Genomic DNA, 17192 nt, shown 5'->3' on the forward strand with positions numbered 1-17192 from the left:
TAAAGAAAGCAAAGTAAAAGTCCACCTCCTACAAACTCTACCATCTACATGAATTAGAGGTGTGCATGGCCGGCCCGGGTTCAGGCCGTGTTTAACTAAAATTTTAGGTCCGTTTGTTAGGTTCGGCTAAAAAAATAGGCCTAAAATTTTGTCCAAACCCAACCTTGATAAAAATGTTAAAACCCAAACCTGATCCAGCTCACCCATATTTATTTTTATTTAAAATATATACAATACATACTAAAAACATCAAAATAAATATTTCCTAACAAATTAAAAATAAAATTTAAAAAATATGTATACTTAAATAACACTAAGATAGATGCAACTTAACAAGTAAATGTCTCTAAAATAATAACAAAATTAACAATAAAATAAGTTTTATACAATATCCAAACAATAACAACAAAATAGTAGCAACATAATAATAAAATGTTAGCAAAATAGGGAGAAAACAATAAGAAAATAATATTAAAAAACAAAAAAATATACTTTTTTTGTCCTCTAGTAAATTCGGGCCGGGGCAAAAATGTCTTACCCGAGGCCCGACCTGTTTTTTAAATAGACCTTGTTTTTGTCTAAACCCATTTTTCAGGCCTATATTTTTACCCAAACTCTCTCACATTTCGGGTAGGCTTTTTGGCTGAACCGGGTAGCCTGACCCATAAACAGGTCTACCTAGAATACTAGCAAAACCATCCAAATCTCTCTCCTTAGCAACACATATCAGATACAGATGAGAAGACCCAAACAAAAACAAATCTCATCTTTCAACTACACTGAATGCCCTCACTCCAACCCCGGTGGATCTTCAACTCTATGCACTACTTGATCAAGTATTTCCTCCAACCCAAACATTGGTTATTTGAGTTTTGGGAACCCATTGATGTTGTATTATTAAATTAAAGAGGTTATTTTAACAAGACTATTTTTGTAATGGCCTAAATTCAAAGTTATCGGAACAGTGGTTTCGTAACCACAAATCTGATTTAAAGAGAAATTATTGTAAAAAATTATTGCATGAATATTAATATAATAGGAAAATCGTATGAAAATATCGATAGAAAAATTTTACCGATTTAGTGGTTAGTTAGAAAAAAAAGAAATTATTGAAAAAATTGGGTAAAAATAAGGTATTGATATCTCGATCTCATAAAATCGAGTCGAAAATATTTTTATAAATATTTATGAAATGTTAGTGATGTGGTATTAAAATTTCGTTAGAAAATTTTAATGTTTGGGTATTCAATTAAATGAAAAGGACTAAATTGGAAAAGATGTAAAAGTTGCTAGAATGATTAAATAGCTTAAGTGTCTAATGAGAAAGGATTTAAAAGGAAATTAGACCCAAAATTTATTTGGGATGGATCGCAAGGGCATGAAATCAGCAAGAAAATTGATTATTTAAGGGCAAAATTGGAATATTGCATAATTAAATAAATAAAGATGGGACTAAACAGGAAATATCTAGATTTCTCTTCATTTTTCTTCATTCTCATCAGCCAAAACGCCATAGGAGGGGTTCTTTAAGCTGTTATTTCATAATTTTTGCACCAAGTGAGTTAATCCTTGCCTATTTCTTGTAATTTTTGTGTTTCTAAGACTTTTACAACTAGGTAATACTATTAAATTCATTAGTTTTTTATTTCATGGATGAAATTGAAAGTTACCATGGTTGAGTGTTGTAGGTTTATGATGAAATAGAATGAAATTGAAGCTTTAATTTGTTTATGAGATGATTTTATTAGGTAATTTAAATAGAAATTGATTTTTAGGACCTAATTGTGAAAATGTTTGAAATTAAAGTCTAGTGCTGAAATTATGATTTTCAAAGGTTGTAAACTAGTTTAAGGTGATAAAATAAAGTGTTAATTGAGAAAAATCAGCTCAATTGAGAGGCTAATTGAGTAGGGACGAAATTATCATTTATTAAAAGCCTAGGGAAAAATGGTAATAAACCGCTTGCACTAAAATAGTTTTGGATAGCAGCAGTAGGCTAACTTCGAAAAATCACCATAAATTGTATAAATATATTTAGAAGATGAAAAAAATATGGAATTAAAGATTATTGAGTCTAGTTTCTCATAGAAGAAACGGTGTAATTTGTGAATCATGAGATATAATGAATTTTGTGAGACAATGTCAGAATGAATTCGGGTTCCCCTGTTCTGATTTTGAAAAATCATAAAAAAATTGAATAAAAAAAATTAGGGGCTTAAATTGATATATTTAGAATCCTGAATGAGTTTATTTTCAAGAGAAAAAAATGGGAACATCATTCGAATCCTGTATGAAGAGATAATTAACTTTTAGTGAAGAAAGGTCAGAACTGTCACACAACAAAATATGGGTGACTTTAAAGAATAAACTGTACTTATTGACTAACAAAAAATTCTAAAAATTTTATAGTAATAAGATATATGAGTCTAATTTCAGGGAAAATTAGCAGATCCTAATTTGGAGTTCTGTAGCTCAAGATAAAAATAATTTAGTGACTATGACTCAAGTAGACAGCTTTGAATGAACTATAAATAATAGTGGAATTATAGAGAATGTTGCATATGAACATGAAATGTATTAAATTGATAATTATATTTATTTATTTAGATCCAGAAGATTCAAATACGAAGCTAGATTGAGGAAAGGAAAAAGTTCGGGATTAGTAGATTTTTGTTTACGAACAAGTATCGAGGTAAGTTCGTGTAACTTGAATTATATTCTTAAATGCTTGAAATGTATGTTATTGATGTGAATATGATTTGAAAGTTCATTGTATGAAAATTTATGAAACATTAATATATTTGATAAAAAGGGGAAGAAACCCCGGTTGAATGAAAGGAAATGATCTCTGAAAAGGAATTGACAGTAAAAAGTATCTAGCCCGGACGGGTGATCCTATCTTGATATAGCCCTCCCGGAGAATATGTGTAAAATGGATTTAGCCCGGACGGATAATCCGAATTAGGGTCTGAATTTAGCCTGGACTGGTAATTCAGATCCAAGCTTATTAGAGTAATTGTCGTTGCAGGGGATTTAGCCTGGACTGGTAATCCCGACAATACTCTATGAGTTTATATTACAGGAGATTTAGCCTGGACTAGTAATCCCGCTGTAAGGATGATGTTCGAGGGAATGTGCTCTTTGAAATGAAAATGTGCGCACATGAATATGAATTGACGGACCCGAAAATGTATACTAAAAGTGTACCTCTGAAAATCCATCGAAAATTCCAAGAAATTCAATGGGATAAATATGGAAAAATAATAAGGGAATGAAAATCATGGTATTGATGAGTTCATCAATCATGGTATATATATTATTGACACATGGAAATTATTGTACTAACTTGAATGTTGAGTTTGTCACTACAGGAAAACAGACTTTTAGCGGCGCTTTTTTTAGCCTTTAGCGGCGCCACTAAAACTTTTAGCGGCGCTTTCTAAAACGCCGTAAAAAACGCTGCTATAGGTAACGCCACAAAAATTTGTGGCGTTTATTGGAAAAAAACGCCGCTAAAGGTCAAGGCTTTTAGCGGCGCTTTTTTTACAAACGCCGCTAAATTTGGCAGATTTGTAATATTTTTTTACACCAATATCCAGCCCTTCCTGCATTAAAATCCAACCAAATACAACAAATATAATATAAAATGCAGCCAAAAACAGTAAATTTAACATAAAAAATACAACCAAAAACATTAATTCTAAATGATACTTCAAATTTAACTAAAGATATATGATATAATTAATAAATAAAGTATAATTTAAAATATTTTTACAATAATGTTAAACGTGACAAAACTTAAAAACATTCTTACAATTAAGAAAACTAATGTCTAAGACGGCGGCTTTTGCGATTGTTAAAACATATGCATCATCTGCTGAAGCTGTAGCTGGAGGTCATCGTACTTTTTGCTCTGTTCTGCTACCATCGCTCGTGCCTCTGCTTCTCTCGCTGTAGCCGCTGCCTCTCTCTCTGCTGCCTCCGCTCTAAGTTGTTGCTGGAGTTCTTCATATTTTCGTTGAACCTCGGCAATTTGCTCAACCGTGTTCGCTTGCATCTGAGCTATCTGGTCTCTTAACCTCTGAATTTCAGCTTGAGCTTGACTTCCGGAAGGCATGTATTGCTGGGAGCCAGATCCAAAATATTGGGTCGGGGTAACACCAGATCCTTGAAATCGAACCCGACCGTACCTTTCAGGACCCAAAACTTCAGTGATAATTCTGTTATCAATGTTCTCAAGATTAACAGAACTATCACTCGAAGCAATCGCTTTATATTCCGCCTTCTTCTCCTTTAGTTTCTCCTAAAAAATCAATTAAAGAGTTAGAAACGAAATATATAATAAAAAGAAATGCAACATAACTTAACATTTTTTAAAACTACTAATGATGAATTGAATTAAACAATTATAATTAAAGATTATAAATATTTAGAATAAATCAAATATTATTAAGTGAATATACCATAATTTCTCCAGCTTCGGATGTCATAGGAGATCCATCTTTCTTCCTATGCGTAATCTCAAAAAGCTGAAGGCGTCCAACTTTTTGTCCAGATTTGACTTCCTACAATATAGTAGTAAGAATATTATTTAATAATAGAAAGTTATTAATATTTGAAAGAATTAATAAATTCATAATACCTCGGCCTCAGCTACAGAAGCAAAACTTCTCGACCTTGCCGTGTGCGTGAATTTTTGTTTTTGCCTGCTGCTTGTTCCAACTCGCTCACGGTCCTACATAATAAAATTATTATTACGTATATAGTAAACACTATATATAAGAGTTTGGAAATACGCAATATCTCTCCTTTCTTTGAATTCCAAAATCTAACCGCATCTTCCCATTGATACCTCAGCATTCCTGACGGAACATTTCTCAGTTTTTCCTCGAGGCTTATGTCTTTCTTAAAATATTGTTTCTTTAAAGTGCTTTTATTGTCTCTCCATCTTTTACCTAATGCCTTCTTGATATAATTATCGGAGACTTCTAAAGCAAATCTCTCCTAAAAAAAATAAGTTTAGAATGTAAATATAAATGAAACTTAAACCAAAGTATTATAAATTGCATTCACATTTTGTTACCTTAATATTAGCGAGAGCCTGGTTTTTGTTGCTATCAGGCATGTGATGCCATGATTCGTAGTTGATAGGCAACATATTTGCATTTCGTGCTAAAATGCCCAAATAGCCTGCTAAAAGTCGAGCTTCAGATCCAACAGGCTGACCATGAGTATTTCTACTTACTTTAACACGTTCGACAGGATCTAAGTCGTATAAATCTCTAAGTAGCGTACGTCCTCGAACTCTGCGCGTCCCACCACTTTCAGCTGAAAAATGATATACTATTATTATATTAAAATTGACAAATAACTCAATAATAAAAGTCAACACATGTAAAATGAACATAATATTACTTTGAAATTCTTCAGGCTCATCAAGTGTCTCCGGTACATTCGAAGATCCAACAACTGTCTGCAGTTCACTATTTCTTTCTTCCAAATTTGGAGTATTCTGGACAATACTTAAATCTCGTACTCTTCTTCTACGCATTTTTCCTGCAATACACATAAAATAATTAAAGTTTTAGTAACCAATTACAACAATAGTAGTACATATAAAATAGTTAAATTATATAACATGACAAAGATTAAAATTATAATATTACATATAATTAAAAATTGTAAAATCTTACTACATCATTATTCGTAAATATCTTCATCCACATCATGTCGAACCCATTGATGTTGTGTATTAGTACTAGGGATATTTTCATCTAAGTTTTGTTCTGGAAAAGGTAATGTTTCTGATCTTTCGACGATGTCATCTCTACTTCCATTACCCATTTCAAACAAGTCTCTAGGGGTGTTCCGGAGTACAACATACCAACCCTCATCAGTTGGATCTTTCGAATAAAAAACTTGTTTCACTTGAGAGGAAAATACATATGGCTCGTCCATCAATTGTTGTCCAGTGTGAATCAAGCGAGAGAAATTCAACATTGTAAAACCAAATTGATCTTCTTTAATTCTTCGAGCAGTATTAACATCATCCCAATCACACCGAAATAAGACAACTTTCCATCTGCCATAGTAATCCAACTCAATAATGTCGGTAATAAGTCCGTAATAGTCCACATTACCCTCAACTGGATTACTATCCCTAGCACTAGCATAACTTGTAATTGAAGAATTAACAACAACTCCACAATTTTGAGTTCTCCTCATTCTCTCACGATACTTTGTATGAAATCTGTATCCATTGATAAGGAAGGCACTATATCTTTTTATTATTCTGTTCGGACCTTGGGAAAGCCATTTAACTTCGTCATTGACGTCCTTTCCACTCCAAACCTATTGAATCGAAAGTAAATTGAATAATTAACTAAATTTCGGGATTATATGTAACTTATTAACTTTAGTTACATACCGTTTGACTTAACCATTCATGAAAAGGTTCTGTGAATAACTTATTAATCTCTCGATGTTACAATCTTCGAGAGCGTGCACGAGATCTCAAAATTTGTTTGTACTCACTATGTTAAAAACAAGTGTATTTGGTTAGAAGATAAACAAATCAAAACGACAAATATGTGAGGAAATTTTATAACTTACTTGCGTAACGGTTCAACTAAATCGTGGTGAAAAAGTACATATCGATGTGCTTGTATCCACGATATATCATCTAATTCTGCAATTTCAACTTTGCCGATTGGTTCTCCATAACTTTGGAATAAATAAGTTTCGGCCAAGTTATGATCATTGAGCCCAGCATTTCTATTTGGTCTATTCAATCGTGTTTCAACATCTTCTAAATATCTAGAACAGAATGTCATGCACTCCTCTGCCAAGTAGCCTTCAGCAATTGATCCTTCTGGATAACGCTTATTGCGACAATAAGATTTCAATTTGCTTAGGAACCTAAACACGATATACAATATTTATCAAAAGTTGTAACTAAATGTATAGACGCGAATAAATAAATACTTGACAAATAAATTAGCACCTTTCTATTGGATACATCCATCGATAAAAAACCGGTCCACCAAGTATTGCTTCGTGAGGGAGATGGATTACCAAGTGCACCATAATAGTGAAGAAGGAAGGTGGAAAGATCTTCTCCAAATTGCATAAAGTCAAAGCAGCTCGATCCTGTACTTTCTTAAGTTCTTCAACATCCAAAAATTTGCCACAAATAGCTTTCATTATATTGGATAGTTCAATTATACAGGACGTCACATTTTTTGACATGCAGCACCGTAAAGTAACTGGGAGTAAATCTTGCATCAATATGTGGTAATCATGTGATTTTAATGAATATAATCTTCGATCTTTAAGACTCACACATCGAGATATATTTGACGCATACGCATCTGGGACCTTTATATCCTTCAACACCATACAAAACACCTCTTTCTCTTCCTTTGACATTGAAAAAATAGAAGGCGGCAACCGATATTTCCCATTCGGAAGTTCTTGAGGATGAAGATCACGCCGAATTCTCATGTCAACTAAATCAAGTCGACTCTGAAGATTGTCTTTTGATTTTCCATCGACATTCAAAATTGTCCCAATTATGTTCTCACAGACATTCTTCTCAATATGCATGACATCAAGATTGTGACGTAAAATATTATGCTCCCAATAAGGTAACTCAAAAAAATACTTCTTTTTTTCCACAAGTCTGCCTCATTAGGATCATCCTCTTCGTCAGATTCATCATCAGATTCATCCCTTGATATTCTCTTTGATCTCGTGTTAGGTGGTTGATTCATCTTCCCATAATTAAAGTTGATATCTTTTAACATAAACAAGATTTCAGATCCAACGGTCTGCTGAGAAGCTCCTCTGTACTCTTCAGTACCGTCAAATAGAGTCCTCTGAAATCTAAATTTATGATTTCCATCTAACCACCGACGATGGCCCATGTAAGAGAACTTCTTCCCATTGTACAACCACTTCGAACAAGTTTGCACAGCACAACAAGGACAAGCATAACGTCCTTTAGTACTCCAACCCGATAAATTAGCATAAGCCGGGAAATCATTAATTGTCCACAATAAAGCGGCAAGTAAATTAAAGTTCTCATTTCTCAATACATCATATGTCTCAACACCCGACCATAATTGTTTTAACTCTTCAATAAGTGGCTGCAAATAGATGTCAATATCATTTCCGGGACCTTTCTCTCCAGGGATAATCATTGATAAAATAAATGAAGATTGCTTCATGCAAATCCATGGAGGCAAATTGTAAGGAACAAGCACTACAGGCCAAGTACTGTACGAAGTACTCATGATTTTAAATGGATTAAAGCCATCAGCTACTAGCCCAAGCCTCACATTCCGAGGATCGCTTGCAAAGCTTGGAAATTTACTGTCAAATGATTTCCAAGCTAAAGAATCCGCAGGATGTCTTAATAATCCATCATCGGTCCGTTGATCATTATGCCACCTCATAGATTCGGCTGTCTTTGAGGACATGAAAAGCCTTTGAAGTCTTGGTATCAGAGGAAAATATCGCAAGACCTTGACTGGCTTCTTTCTTAACTGTGCCCCACCTTCATCCGTATTCACATCTTCTGTATTACTATTCATCCAATGAGACTTACCGCAAACATGACAAGATTGTTGGTTTTTCTGATCACCCCAGTACAACATGCAGTCATTTGGGCAACTATGAATTTTATCGTACCCAAGGCCCAAATCTTTTATTAGTCTCTTCATGTCTTGACAAGACTGGGGAATTTTTGCAAACAGAAACATCTCTCTTAGAAACTCTAGCAGCATTGTAAAAGAGTTTCCGGTCCACCCTCCCAAACATTTTAAGTGAAATAGACGAATGCAGAAGGACAATTTCGAATATTTTGATCCCTCGTAAAGTTCTTCATTCATTTCATTAAGTAAATTGTAGAACTTAGCCGCTTCTTCATTTGGCTCCTCATTAGGTGCACTTGTTCCCGTTTCGCAAAAAACATTTCCAGTAATATTACAATCCTCAGATATAATAAAGTCAGGTGGAAACGATTGCTCACCATGACTACGCATATTAAATGCATCCCACAACATATCTTCCATGTCATCTTGTCTAACATACTGATGGTAATCAGTATCAGGATAAGTCGGATTAATCGTTGAAGAAGTTCCACTAGATGTACACTCTCCATGGAAAATCCATTTTTTATACCCCTGAATAAAGCCATCAACAATTAGATGTTCGTAGACAACTTCACAAAAATACCAGTAGATGTTGCCACACTTCTTACACGGACAAAGAATCATATTCTCTTGGCTTGCATTTTGAAATGCAAAATTTAGAAAAGTTTGTACTCCATTTTGATAGGCATTGCTTACCCTTGACAATTTCATCCAACTCCTATCCATTTTGTAGTTCTTGAAATCTAAAGTTGACAACATATTACAGTTACTTAAATGTTCTCAATTGATTTAAATCATATCATTATATTAAATATCAAGTCTCTAATGGGTATAAACTAATTTAGGCAAGTTGCAGGATTTTCGACTATAGATTTATGTATTATGTAAGTTAAGTAAATTTCGTAAACTCGTTATGTATGATATGATATATATTTAAGTATTATGTAAGTTATGTAATTTATGATATGATATATATTTATGTAAATTATATATTTATCTAAGTTATATAAGTTATGTAAGTTATGTAAATTATGATATAAAATATATTTAAGTATTATGTAAGTTATGTAAGTTATATATTTATCTAAGTTATATAAGTTATATAAGTTATGTATGTTATATAAGTTATGTAAGTTATATATGTTATATAAGTTATGTAAATTATGATATCAAATATATTTATGTATTATGTAAGTTTTTTATTTCACGATGTGGAAAATCACATGGATAATACATATCAAATATCAAGTATCTACAGGTAAGTAGCGGGATTAAATAATATTTATAAAAATTATTTTAATTAAATAATATACATGTCGTTCGTTTTTATTTGACAAATCACATGTGCAGTTAAAATAGTCCACACTTAATTTAATTTATGTTTTACAAGTCATCTTTTCTTAAGTACATATTAAAGCACTGTGTGGACATCCGTATTTAGCTTAAAAGCTATGATTTAGTTTGAATAAAAAGTTTAACTTAAATGGTAAAACGGACGATAATATTTGTGATAAAACGGACGAGAATATTTCAATAATAATTTAAATTTAAGTTAAAAACTATATAAAATATTTTATTAAATATTTGTATATTAGATGGGACATATTAAATTGAAACATACAAATTTTTTAAGATTCATCATACGTGGCGTTGTTACACCTAGGGAGGATCCATTATATCTTGCAGCTCGATATAAGGCAACCCGTCAGGTTTCCAGCCTATATACTTTGAATCTTTAAAATATTTAAAATAAGGTTGGAGAGAAGGTCAGGTATTGTTGTAATTTTGATAAAAAGTAGTTATAACTTTTAAAGAAATTTAAAAATATTAAATATTAAAATAAAACATTATTAATATAAAAAATAGTAATTTGAATATAATAAAATCAAAAAAGAATCGTAGTTTAATTTTTATAAGTAAATTGGAAATAAATTAAGGTTATATAAATATTCAATAGTAAATGAGCTCGATAGAACTTTTTTCAAGTCTTTTTGAATTTTTTAAGGTTCATCATACGTGGCGTTGTTACACCTAGGGAGGATCCATTATATCTTGCAGCTCGATATAAGGCAACCCGTCAGGTTTCCAGCCTATATACTTTGAATCTTTAAAATATTTAAAATAAGGTTGGAGAGAAGGTCAGGTATTGTTGTAATTTTGATAAAAAGTAGTTATAACTTTTAAAGAAATTTAAAAATATTAAATATTAAAATAAAACATTATTAATATAAAAAAATAGTAATTTGAATATAATAAAATCAAAAAAGAATCGTAGTTTAATTTTTATAAGTAAATTGGAAATAAATTAAGGTTATATAAATATTCAATAGTAAATGAGCTCGATAGAACTTTTTTCAAGTCTTTTTGAATTTTTTAAGATTCATCATACGTGGCGTTGTTACACCTAGGGAGGATCCATTATATCTTGCAGCTCGATATAAGGCAACTCGTCAGGTTTCCAGCCTATATACTTTGAATCTTTAAAATATTTAAAATAAGGTTGGAGAGAAGGTCAGGTATTGTTGTAATTTTGATAAAAAGTAGTTATAACTTTTAAAGAAATTTAAAAATATTAAATATTAAAATAAAACATTATTAATATAAAAAAATAGTAATTTGAATATAATAAAATCAAAAAAGAATCGTAGTTTAATTTTTATAAGTAAATTGGAAATAAATTAAGGTTATATAAATATTCAATAGTAAATGAGCTCGATAGAACTTTTTTCAAGTCTTTTTGAATTTTTTAAGATTCATCATACGTGGCGTTGTTACACCTAGGGAGGATCCATTATATCTTGCAGCTCGATATAAGGCAACCCGTCAGGTTTCCAGCCTATATACTTTGAATCTTTAAAATATTTAAAATAAGGTTGGAGAGAAGGTCAGGTATTGTTGTAATTTTGATAAAAAGTAGTTATAACTTTTAAAGAAATTTAAAAATATTAAATATTAAAATAAAACATTATTAATATAAAAAATAGTAATTTGAATATAATAAAATCAAAAAAGAATTGTAGTTTAATTTTTATAAGTAAATTAGAAATAAATTAAGGTTATATAAATATTCAATAGTAAATGAGCTCGATAGAACTTTTTTCAAGTCTTTTTGAATTTTTTAAGATTCATCATACGTGGCGTTGTTACACCTAGGGAGGATCCATTATATCTTGCAGCTCGATTTAAGGCAACCCGTCAGGTTTCCAGCCTATATACTTTGAATCTTTAAAATATTTAAAATAAGGTTGGAGAGAAAGTCAGCTATTGTTGTAATTTTAATGGACAAGCAAGCTACACGGTAATAAAATTAATTCATACCTATTCATACTTAAGTTGAATCAAATAATAATTAAGTTCAACCAAATATTTAAAATTAATTTGGAAACAAAATAGTTCTACTCTAAACAGAACTAGCAATTAAATCTTTACAAAATCGCAACCCCAAAATATTAATTTTTCCAAAATCATCATGATAAAACTATTATTGATTAGAGTTTTGAAATAAAGCCTACCTTAATAAAATGTACCTGGTCTACTCCACTCTCACCAGCAAACAGAGGCTGGAGTCAAAAAGAATTATGTATTATGTAATTTAAAGTGAAAATGCATAGAAATAACGAAAAATTTTAGCAACGAAACTTGTACGTACCTAGAACAAATGCCAATGGCTGTGGTGTATTTAGTTGCACCAAATATTAATTCAGGTGCTCGATAGTACCTAGAACAGATGTAAGATTATAAGAGTAGCACCAAATATATTTCAGTTTAAGCAAATATAAAAACTTTACCTATATCAGTTTTGCAAGTACCCACTTGTACCAGGATCAAAGACACTGCCAATGAAGCTATACATCTTAGCAAAATATGGCAAAACTGCACAGTAAACACATAAGTTGGATAGAAACATGAAAACAGACCAAAAGAACATCTAAAAAACAAAAATGGAATCACCATTAGTATGTAAACATGAAAATGCACAGCTTTAAACAAACCAACTTAGCATGTGCAGAATCATACTCCACAAAACTCATAAACATTAACTTCTCCTAACCAGAATACCAACTTTATGTTTACAGAGGCCTTGATCAAAACTAGCATAACTGTTGATTTATAACTTATCTAATAAGAATCACAGAATATGCAGAAAGTACCTGAGCATTTAGTTTCAAGAGAACCATGTATTTGAAGGAAAAGAGCCAGAAAATGATCAATGTATGCAAAACCTGGTCTATATTTCAAAACTGGAGTAAAGCTTTCATCTAGTACCAAATACATACATATATAGAGACACAAACACACAGGCATACATCTTCCATTACCTAAATCTGTTTCTTGCAAATAAAAGATAAGTAAGCTTCTACATGATTCATACTAGATTGCTAATCCTAGCAGAAAAAATGTATGATTCAGTTTCTAGAGATGTTGAATCTTTCATCATAAACATAAAAAACATAAAAGGAAAAACATGTTGAAAGAAACATAAATGTTAGGGAAGACAATGTTTACCTTGATTGAATTGGAAATGTTTTCTTGAGGGTTTATTTGGAGATGCTTGGGATTGATCTCTAATAATGTCGAGAGATTTATCTACTCATTGCATTTGAAGAACAGAAGTCTGTTTCTGGTCGACAAAACAATCAAATGAGTTCTAAAAATAAACAATATTTAATGATTGGTATAATATTAATTATATTTGCTAATAACAGGTGGGAATAAACAAATAAAATGATAAAAAAAATAGAAGCTACAAGAATTACTAAAAATAAAGCTACGTCAACAATGGTATCATGAGAACGAAAATTAAAAATCCGAATTAAGTAAAAAAACAGAGAAAAATATAAAAGAGAGACAAATAAGGGGACAAAGGGCTGGTTTTGTTGGAATAACCGAAGTTGCCGAATTTTCCACTAAAAATCATAGTTAAAATTCTAGGGAAAGACAGTAAGTAACAGTCACCCTAATGAAGACCATTGTGAGGAGAAATAGGACCAAGCTCAATACCATTAAAAGACAGTAAGTTACATTGTATACATATTATCATTGCAATTTGGTATAAATATTTCCTATTATCCCAGCAATGCTAACTATCACAGCCAGTATTAACATTAACCACGAAAAAAAATTTTCTACTCTGCTCAAGCTCATGCTCTCTTCTTGCTAACTTATCCTTAATGCAATTAGAGCAGGGAACGTAAAACCTAAGGAAACAGCTATTGTTGCTCCAGTAAATTTGAAAGCTGTCCATATATTTGGGATCATAGTAGATCCAATAAGCTTAATTAGGGAACGTAAAATCTGGGCTCATCCTTGGAGCCTCTATCTTCCCCTCAATAAGCTTAATGAATGCAACAGCAAAGCAAACCACAACGAAAACAACAGCGAGAGCTACCGAAGTAGCCGAAGTCATGATCAATGAATCAATCCTATCTAACTCACAAAGTGGAGTAAGAAAAACAACCTAACAACCAAAACCAATAACTTCCTATGATCCCAAAAAACATATCCTAACCACTTATCGAAACCCCAATATGACGAACCGAACCAGACATAACATCACCCATAATAATCAAATAAACTATCAGGACACCTGCATTGTTGACAATTATGCAAATCTCAGACAAAACCCTAGCAGTTCTCCCCATTGCAATTTGCACAACTTCCCCATAAGATCTAGCTTTACAAGAAACTGCAAACCTAATCAACATCTCGACACTAATTTCAGACAAAATCCCAACCAGGTTTATCCAAAAAATTCCCTAAAACAAGCCCCAGAACCTTCATAGTAGCAGCTAAAGCCATGAATCCAGCACCAATAATTGTGGTGGTTAAGTTAAAAACAGCACTAGAAACACCAGACCCGGTATTGGGTTTACTTAAAACAAGGGTATAACCATCCAGATCAAACCCATTTCAAACCATTTCAAACAAAAAAAAAGGCAAGTAATACATGAAAAAACAAACAAACAAAACCACACAAGGAAAATAAAACAAAACAAAACAAACGCCCCAAGTACGAAAGTTAAGTTGCTTTAACACGCAAAAACTGAAGGATTAGATTAATTAGTTTAGACCATAGTTGAACTAAATTCAGTGTTCTATAAGGTGACTTTTGGTTTAAGTAATATTTTCGAATTCAATAGGCTGGCCTTACCGCCAGTTCATCATTGACGATATTTTAAGGAAAGAAAAGAAATACTGTTGAAGCTTCAAGGACCCAACAAATAAAGTGAAAGAAAAAAGCGATATGGCTTAGCAGTTACCAGAAAGTTTGGGATCGATCGGTGTATAGTTGACGTATGAAGAGTTGGCTCTTCTGGTTCTGGTTCAGACGAAATCGAGTGAGAGAGAAGTGCTTTGCTACTTTTTCATAACATTCAGAAATTGAGCTTTGTACGAATCAACTAACCCTGATTTGTCGATAAAATGAATCGATAGGGCTTTCTTCTTGTATGTTTTTCAGTTGATGATCATTGGGCTAAAACCCTAAATATGAAGCATATCACCGTCGACGAGAGGAAAGGGAAAATAATTAGGGATTTCGGGGATGGGGGAACAGATTAAGGGAAAAGAAGGGGACTTGGGAAAAATGTTAGGGATTTCGGGTTTGGGGAATTAGGGGATGATTTGGGGAAAAAGAAAGAGGGGTTTTCTGTTTTAGGGATTTAGGGAAGGAAGAGACGAAATGGGGGAAAATTACTTAGCAAAAATCGAAACTGATTTCGGGTAAAGGGCATAAACCACAGGAGAGAAAAAATGACGCCGTTTCAAATAAGGAAATTTTGTGGCGTTTTCAGAAACGCGCCGGTAATGAGCCCTTTTGCGGCGTTTTCAGTAAAGCGCCACTAACGCCCTTTTATCTACACAACAAAACGACACTGTTCTAATACGAGTTGTGGCGTTTATATTAGAAACGCCGCTAAAGCCGCTACTATTCAAAGGAAACGATGCCGTTTTACTCTAATGTATATTGAAGTTTTATGGCGTTTTCTAAAAAAACGCCGCTATTTCCTATCTTTTGCGGCATTTTATGTATAAACGCCACTAATACGTGAATATTTTATAAAAATTGATCAAAATTTAAAACTATATATATTTAGAATTTCTTTTAAATTATATCTAAATAATGTTACTGTGATGTACAAAATATATATTTCAATCTTCAATATATTAGGTTTAGTACAAATTCGCAAGAATATCGTAAAATTCAAAATATTGGTTCAGTCTTCAACAATAATATACCTTAAACTTTAAACCTCAAACTATAAACTTACACTCTAATTAAACCCTAACTATAGTTAAAATTTTATTTTTGATTTAATACACATTTTAAAATACATATTATGTATGCATATAAATTAATTAAATAAAAACATGATGCTATTTATTATGTCAAAATTAATTAAATATTTTACAAGATCTAGATCAAATTATAGTTCATGTACACAATTGCACACTAAACCACTTTTCATATATATATATTTATATATTTTTTTAAAAATAATAATTTATATATATTTATCTTATATACATTTATCTTCTACATTAAAATCCAAAATTATACTCTAAATTTAAAACCCTAAACTTCAGACTCTAAACCCTAAACCTTGGACCACAAACGCAAAACCCCTAACCCCAAACGTTAAACCCCAAAACCATTCGGTAACCCCTAAACCAACCATAACTCCTAGACCATAAAGCCCAAACTATAAAGTGTACTTCAAAAACTGTTAACCCTAAACCATAATATTCGTAGACATATTTTTGGAATTCGTGTGGCCAATGTTAGTGTAGTACAAATTAAAACACATATGTATATATGTTTATATTCTTATATTAAATAATATGAGTATATACAAAATAGCTTGAATCTTAGTAAAATCCAAATGTTCTTCAGTTAATTTCTAGCTAGCTAATAGTATCATTTCCTTAAACCCTTAACCTAAACTTACACCCTAAATATATATTAGAAGTTTAATATATATATAACAAAGGACAAAAGTAATTCAAATAGAATCTTAATGCTTACCAAAACTCTAAAATAAATTAATTTTTTTTCATTAATCATAACCTCTAATCCCTAATAGCATAACCCCTAAAACATATATATGTACCTATTTTTTAAAATAATAATTTATATTTATCTTATTTAGATTTATATTATAAAAAAAATCCAAGATACACAAGTTAAGTAGTTTACCATATTTACCTCTAAATTCTAAACCTCAAATCTCAAATCCTAAACTCTAGGCCCTAAACACTAAACCATAACCCATAAACTAAATTACTTTTTTGCGGCGTTTTTCCAAAAGCGCCGCTAAAACATCGGCCTATAGCGGCATTTTTCCAAAAGCGCCTCGACCTATAGTGGCGTTTTTCCAAAAGCGCCGCTAAAACGCCGCTAAAACCTCGACCTATAGCAGCGTTTTTCTAGAAGCGCCGCTAAAACCTCGACCTATAGCGGCATTTTTCCAAAAGCGTCGCTATTGTACAGTTTTTAGCGGCGTTTGGGCCAAAAACACCGCTATTGCTCAGTTTTTA

The 17192-nt window shown here is 31.8% G+C and overlaps 1 long non-coding RNA gene and 1 pseudogene across 1 annotated transcript; both read right to left on the bottom strand.

The window, feature by feature from the left end:
- Positions 1-5421: 5421 nt before the first annotated feature.
- Positions 5422-12315, bottom strand: LOC107926670 (uncharacterized). The gene is made up of 3 exons (XR_005930285.1): positions 12304-12315; positions 12167-12214; positions 5422-5556 (listed from the first exon to the last, which is right to left on the bottom strand). It is a non-coding gene; the product is annotated as an uncharacterized lncRNA (long non-coding RNA).
- A 1614-nt stretch (positions 12316-13929) lies between these two features.
- Positions 13930-14564, bottom strand: LOC107926647 (amino acid transporter AVT6E-like; annotated as a pseudogene).
- Positions 14565-17192: the final 2628 nt, after the last annotated feature.

The sequence above is a fragment of the Gossypium hirsutum genome, chromosome A07 (genome assembly GCF_007990345.1).
Source record: "Gossypium hirsutum isolate 1008001.06 chromosome A07, Gossypium_hirsutum_v2.1, whole genome shotgun sequence".
Classification (NCBI taxonomy): domain Eukaryota; kingdom Viridiplantae; phylum Streptophyta; class Magnoliopsida; order Malvales; family Malvaceae; genus Gossypium; species Gossypium hirsutum.